The sequence below is a fragment of the Equus asinus genome, chromosome 16 (assembly GCF_041296235.1).
Source record: "Equus asinus isolate D_3611 breed Donkey chromosome 16, EquAss-T2T_v2, whole genome shotgun sequence".
Classification (NCBI taxonomy): Eukaryota; Metazoa; Chordata; class Mammalia; order Perissodactyla; family Equidae; genus Equus; species Equus asinus.
The window spans coordinates 21,124,244-21,131,603 of NC_091805.1; positions in this window are offsets into that span (position 1 = coordinate 21,124,244).

Here is a 7,360-nt window from a genome sequence, read left to right on the forward strand (position 1 = left end):
AGGAATCACCCTTACTGACGCTAAGTTTTACTATATAGCTGCAGTGTGGCACTGGCGTTAAGATGGACACATAGAGCAGTGGAACAGAATAGAGAACCCAGAAACAGAAGCACACACATATGCCCAACCGATTTTTGACAAAGATACGACAGCAATTCAGTGGCAGAATGATAGCCTTTTCAACAAATTCTGTTGCAGCAATTGAATGAAAACATAAACCTGAATCTAAACTTCCCATTGTATACATCTTTTGCATATTTATTTATTTATTTTAATTGTTATAAATATGCATGAAAATTTATCATTTTAATCATTTTTAGGTCTATAGTTCTGTGCATACATTCACATTATGGCACAACCATCACCACCATCCATCTCCAGAACTTTTTTCATCTTGCAAAACTGAAACTCTGCACCCATTAAACGATAATTCCCCATTCCCTCCTCCCCCAGCCCCTGGCAACCATCATTCTACTTTGTATGAAATTGATTACTCTAAGTGCCTATAGCAGTGAAATCAAACAGTATTTGTTCTTTTGTGACTGGCCTATTTCACTTAGCATAATGTCCTCAAGGTTCATCCATGTTGTAGAATGTGTTAGAATTTCTTTCCTTTTAAAGACTGAATAGTATTTCATTATATGTACATACCACATTTTGTTTACCAGTCATCCGTCAATGGATACTTGGATTGCTTCCTCCACATTTTGGCGATTGTGAATAGTGCTGCTATAGACATAGGTGTAACATCGTAACTCAAAATGGACCACAGACTTAAAGGAAAATGTAAAACTATAAAACTTTTAGAAAAAAATATCGGAGAAAATCTTCAGGACCTCGGACTAAGAGAAGAGTTCTTTGACTTGACACCAAAAACATAATCCATAAAATTGGATCTTAATAAGACTTTTGCTCTGTGGAAGAGGATGAAAAGATAAGCTGTAGACTAGGAGAAAAAGATTTGCAAACATCTGACAAAAGAAAACACATAATAATAATACACAACTCTTATGAAATGCTGACTGTGCTAGATACTGTTATATATATTAACTTGCCTAATCCTCATAGTTCCCTTATGGAGTACTAGGTATTATAATTACTATCATTCTATTAATGGGGAAACTGAGGCACAGGCTTAATAACTTACCCAAGGTCACACAGCAGAGTTGAGAGTTGAACGCAGACAATCCTGCTGTCAGGTCACACTCATTTGAACTCTTATACTACCTCTCCGTGCCCAAAGTTGTTCATACCAGGACAGACTGGAAACAACCCACATGTCCATTAAAGGGGACTGATTATGTAAATCATTGAAGAGCTATACAAGGCCATACTATAAATTCATTAAAATGATGATGTAAATCCATATTTACTGACCAGGAAAGATACCCAGGATATAGTGTTGAGTTAAAAAATAAGTTATATGGGGCTGGCCCAGTGGTGTAGTGGTTAAGTTCACGTGCTTTGCTTCTGGGGCCCAGGGTTCATGGGTTCAGATCCCAGGCGTGGACCTACCACTGTTCATCAAGCCATGCTGTGGCAGCATCCCACATGTAAAACTGAGGAAGATTGCCACAGATGCTAGCTCAGGGACAATTTTCCTCAAGCAAAAAAGAGGAAGATTGGCAGAGGATGTTAGCTCAGGGCCAATCTTCCTCACCAAGAAAAAAAACAAAAGCAAAAGCAAAAAAAGAGAGTAAGTTATAGAATGGTATATATATGATCCCATTTTGGGACGATGTCATACCTATAACTACATATATATTATGTGGACTGTGAGATGTCTGAAAGGATATTCGCTAACATGTAGCCTAACCATTTTTTTGATGTTTAGAGTTCTGAAGATTTTTATTTTTGTCTTTCTATATTTCCATATTGTTCGAATTTTTTTAAATTCTTTTTATAAAAAAAAACAAAGTTAGTTTAAAAAAATTCATTAGCTTTAAACAGATGTCGTGCAAGTAAAAGAACAAAAGATATCAGAGAAATATTCCTGATGGATTTGAACATTTTATTTTCTATCATTAAAACTCTTGCCCAAGCATATGTGCCTTGAAAGGAACGAAGCTCTGCGAGCGTTTGCAAAACAGTGTTCTAAACTTGGACATGCCTACATTGCTTTATTTATGACATCTACTACCCTAAAGAGCCACATCTAGAGCAGGGGTTCCCAGCCTTGCTTGTGTGTGAAAATGACCTGTGGTGACTGTAAGAGGACAGACGCACAGCCAGGGTTGAGAATCACTGGTCAAAAGTGGGAGACATAGAAGAACCGGCAATTACAGGAAGGCTGTCTATCTTCTCTCTCTATTTAGCTGCTTCTGCGGAAGTGCCTTCTGATGTGGGGCCTGAAGAGTCAGGCAGGTGAAGATGAGCTGGGGTTAGAGGGGCTAAACGGTTTCTCCACATGGCACTACTGTCATTTGGGGCCGAATAATTCTTCGTTGTGGGGGCTGTCCTCTGCATGTTGGATGCTTAGCGGTATCCCTGGCCTCTACCCATTAGATGCAAGTAGGACTTCCTCAGTTGTGACACCAAAAATGTCTACAGATGTCAAATGTCCCACCCGGGGTAGGGGCAAAATTGACACCCCTCTCCCCAAGAACTACTAGGCTGGAAAGAAAGCAGGGACTTCTCTGGAGGGGGAACTACACTGCAAAGCTGTAGGACCATTTCCAAGCAAGGCCCAGGGAGTTTGGTGCAGCTAGAGCGGGGGAGGGGAAGGCAAGAGACAGGTGAGTTTAGAATGTGAGGGAGCCCCTAGTATATCTTGAAAGGCCATTATAAACTCATTTTTTTATCACAGTCTAAATATATGTCTTTGCTCCCATGTGTGCAAAACACTCATTGAAAGAAAAACAGCTAACAAGAATACACAAGTAATGACCTGAAAAAATAGCAAAAATTAATTACAGGAGATTGTGAAATAGAGCTCTGTAGTAGTTTCCTAACAAATTACCATGAACCAAGTAGCTGAAAACAGTGGAGACGCGTTCTGTTACAGTTCTAGAGGCTGGAAGTCCAAACTGGGCTTTATGGGGCTAAAATCGGGATCTTGGCAGGGCTGGTTCTTCTGGAGACCCACTGGAGAATCCATTCTCTGCCTCTTGCAGCTTCTGGCGGCTGCTGGTGCTCCCTGGCTCGTAGCTGCATCGCTCTAATCTTTGCTTCCTTCTTCGTATCACCTTTTCCTCTTCTACACTCAGATCTCCCTTCGCTTCCCTTTCATAAGGAGATTTGTGATTACAGTAGGGCCTATCTGGATAATCTGGGAAAATCTCCCTGTCTCAAAACCTTTAATTATATTTGTAAAATCCTTTTGTCCACATAAGGTAAGATTCATGGGTTCTAAGTGTTAGGACATGGACATCTTTGGGGCCATTATTCAGCCTACCGCAAGCTCATAAAAAGATTCCAAGGTTGGAGGGAAATCCCAACAAGGATTTTACATATTAGTTCAGTACTTTCTCTATGTGGATAAAAGGATAAAATATAAATAACAGGACACATAAAAGGATCTGCCTGTAAAGAAATAAAAAGTATGACTTAGAAAACTCTTGGGCTTGTGGAATGAAGAGCAAACTTTGAAGATGTGTCCTTTGACATACTTTCTCAGGAAAGCAAAAGCAAAAGCAGTTCTTACAGTGAGTTGAATGTAACCCTATTTGAAATTTACTTTTATTGTTATTTTTCTCTTTTTTTGTTTTTTTTTTTTCTCATAAAGTTAAGGAATGTATTGGTCTTCAAGGCACTCAGGGAAACAGTGGTGAAGCGTGCTCATGGAGGAGCATAAGACACAGTGTAGACCTCTGGTACTAAAGAGGAAATATTAGCCAGATCAAAATCGATAATATGTAGAAGGAATCTACATGCCCATCAATAGGAAAATGGCAAAGTGCACTATATTCATCCAGAAAACGGTCTACTCTTCACTTGTGCTGAGGAATGATATAGATTTGCTCTTTCTGATAAGGAAAGCTGTCCACAGATTGTTAAGGGAAAAATCAAGTCGCACACCAATATGTACATGACCCATATATAAAATGTGTGTAAGCATTTGTGCAAATATGTAGATATTCATATCTCTCTGTATATGTATAGAAAGATCTGGAAATGTAGCCATCAAAATGTTAGTGATGTTTACTTCTGAGGGATGGAACAGGAGAAGAGAGGAGACTTTTACCATTCAGCTTTAATGACGATCAGTGCACGGCTAATCCTCTTTAAGCTATACCCGTCTCTTTGGATTATTTTGAAACAAAGGGACTTAGACTTTTTATATGTCTGTATTACTTAAATATTTTATAATAGGCCTTTGTGATTTGACAATGGTTGTGTTTACTCCTGAAAACTGTTAATAGATGCCACACCACTAATAACAATAGCTAACATTTCATGAGCCCTTACTCCAGTGCCAGGCGCTGTTCTACTGCTTTAAATATCTTAACTCATTTAATCCCCTCAGCAAGTCTATGAGGTAGAGAGTACTATGGTTATCTCCATTTTATAGTTCAGAACTGAGACACAGAAAAATTAAGTTACTTTCCCAAGATACATCATGAGACACAAACCAAGACTGTCTGGCTCCAGAGTTGAAGCTCTCACCTGCAATATTAGGCTCCTACGTGAGTCTCGTATGTATAGCACACACATGTACACATATACACTTTTAATAGAGTTACTGGGGTATAAATTACATAAAATACACTGTATACATTTAAAGTATACAACTGGTTATGTTTGACATATGTGTACACAAGTGAAATTATCACCAAAATCAAGAAATAAACACATCCATCAGCCTCAAAAGTTTCCTCATCCTCCTTTTTACTAGCTCCCTCTAGCATCTCCCCTCTCTTCAATTCCCAGGCAATCACTGATCTGCTGTTACTGTAAATGAGTTTGCATTTTCTAGAATTTTATATAAATGGAATCATATGGTATGTACTTTTTATCTTATTCTTTCACTTTTGAGATCCATCCATGTTGTATGTATCAATAGTTTGCTTTTTATTGCTGAATAGCATTCTATTGCATGGATATAGTACAATTTTTTTGATGGACAATTGGGGTTAATTCTTTCCAGTTTGGAGTTATTACAAATTAGTCTGCTATGATCATTTCTATACTTTTTTTATGGATATATGCTTTCATTTCTCTTGGATAAGTATCTAGGAGTAGAATAGCTGGACCATATGGTGTGTATATGTTCAATTTGTTAAGATATTGCCAAATGTTTCCAAAGTGGTTGTGCCATTTTACGTTCCCACAAGCGGTGTATGAGGTTCCTCCATGTTCTCACCAATATGGTCAGTCTTTTAAAGTTTAGCCATTCTAGTTAGTGTGTAGTGGAATCTGATTGTAGTTTTAATTCACACGTTGCTAATGATCAATGGTCTTGAGCTTATTTTCACTTGCTTATTTTCCATCTACGTATCTTTTTTCATGAAGTGTTTATTCACACATTTTGCTCACGAGTTTCGGAGGGTTTTTTTTTTTTTAAGATGTTTTTATTTTTTCTTTTTTCCCCCCAAAGCCCCCTGGTACATAGTTGTATATTCTTCGTTGTGGTCCTTCTAGTTGTGGCATGTGGGACGCTGCCTCAGCGTGGTTTGATGAGCAGTGCCATGTCCGCGCCCAGGATTCGAACCAACGAAACACTGGGCCGCCTGCAGCGGAGCACACGAACTTAACCACTCGGCCGAAGGGCCAGCCCCTCGGAGGGTTTTTCTTAATTATTATTGAGTTTTGAGAGTTCTTTACATATTCTGGATACAAGTTCTTTACCAGATACATGCAAACATTTCCTCCCAGTCTGTGGTTTATCTTTTTATTCTCTTAACAGTGTCTTTCAAAAGGCAGAAGTTTTTATTTTGATGAAGTTCACTTTATCAATTTGTTTTTAATGGATCACGTTTTTGGTGAGCAGAGAAATCTTTGTATAATACAAGGTTTTCTTCTAGAAGTTTTATACTTTTAGGCTCTACATTTAGATCTATGATCCGTTTCAAGTTGATTCCTACACACGGCATGAGGTATTTTATTGAAATACTTTTTTTATTTTGCATATGACTATCCAATTGTTCCAGCACCATTTGTGGAAAAGACTACCCCTTTTCCACCTGACAAAGAGATTGCCTTTGTCAAAAATCAGTTGTCCATATATGTACAGGTCTATTTCTGAACTGTTATGTTTCATGGATTTGTTTGTCTATCCTCATGCCAATACCGTACTCTCTTGATTACTGTCACTTTATAAGTCATCTTAAAATCAGATAGTATTGGTCCTTAAACATCGTTGTTGTTTTTTTTTTTAGAAGGTGTTTTGGCCAGTCTAGGCCTTTCATATGTATATTTGTGTTGATTTACATATTTAATTCTGACTTTCATAAAATTTCCACTAGGTGATTTGCTAGAAGCCCAACCCCTTTGTGACTCAAGTCCTGTGTAAATGCATTAATGGCATAGCTGATAATGGATTAAGTACTCTTCTGTGGTGGCTGAGGATATAAGTACATATGGGAAGTTGAGATGGCTAATACAAAACTGATAATCTTTCAGAAGTGAACGTGACATGGAACTGTAGCAGCAGCATCAAGGAAACCCACAGTTAACAGAAAGAACTGAGAGAAATTAAGGGAGTCCCTTTGGTATTTTCTTATGCTATTCTTTAAAAGGGGGTTAATAAGCTAACTACAAATAAACTCTACCGCCATTAACACCCTAGTATTTTAATCAGATGAGGCAACTGCATACTTTCAGGTGAGACTGTAGAACCAAATGGAAGGCAAGTTTTCCCTGGAGGCAGAGGAGGCCGATTCTGTTGGGTATAGGAGGGAAAGGCAAGACAGCTTGGGACATCTGAGGCTCAAGGCACCAGAGCTGGCACATGGCCACAGGGGCTTGAGAAAGAACAGATTTATCAAGAGAGGTGAGAATATGTCCAAGTTTGGCCACTTTGCAGATTAACTGGGGTACCCAATGGCAGCAATTGCCTACCAAAGACCTGGGAAACCTTTACGTGTTGTTTTTGGCTGCCAATAAGCAGTACAGCATTTCCATTTCCCGCTCCATTTGACGAAGGGTCTCAAAGTTCATCCCGTGACATTTGGTCACTAGAGGAGGAAGCAATAGGAGGCAATTTTTAGGGGATAACATCCCGTACTTCCTAAGTTTCCATAAAAGGGAGGGCACTTCTCCATCTCTCAGGGGGAAAGAGTATGGGAGAAAGAAGCCCCCTTGGCCACAGACCCAAGCCATATTCTCCAGCCTACCTGTATCAGCAGTAAATCTGCTACTTTGATCTCCATATGTCTGGTTCCTAGGATTGGTTCTAATTTTGGGGGGGAAAGATAGTGTT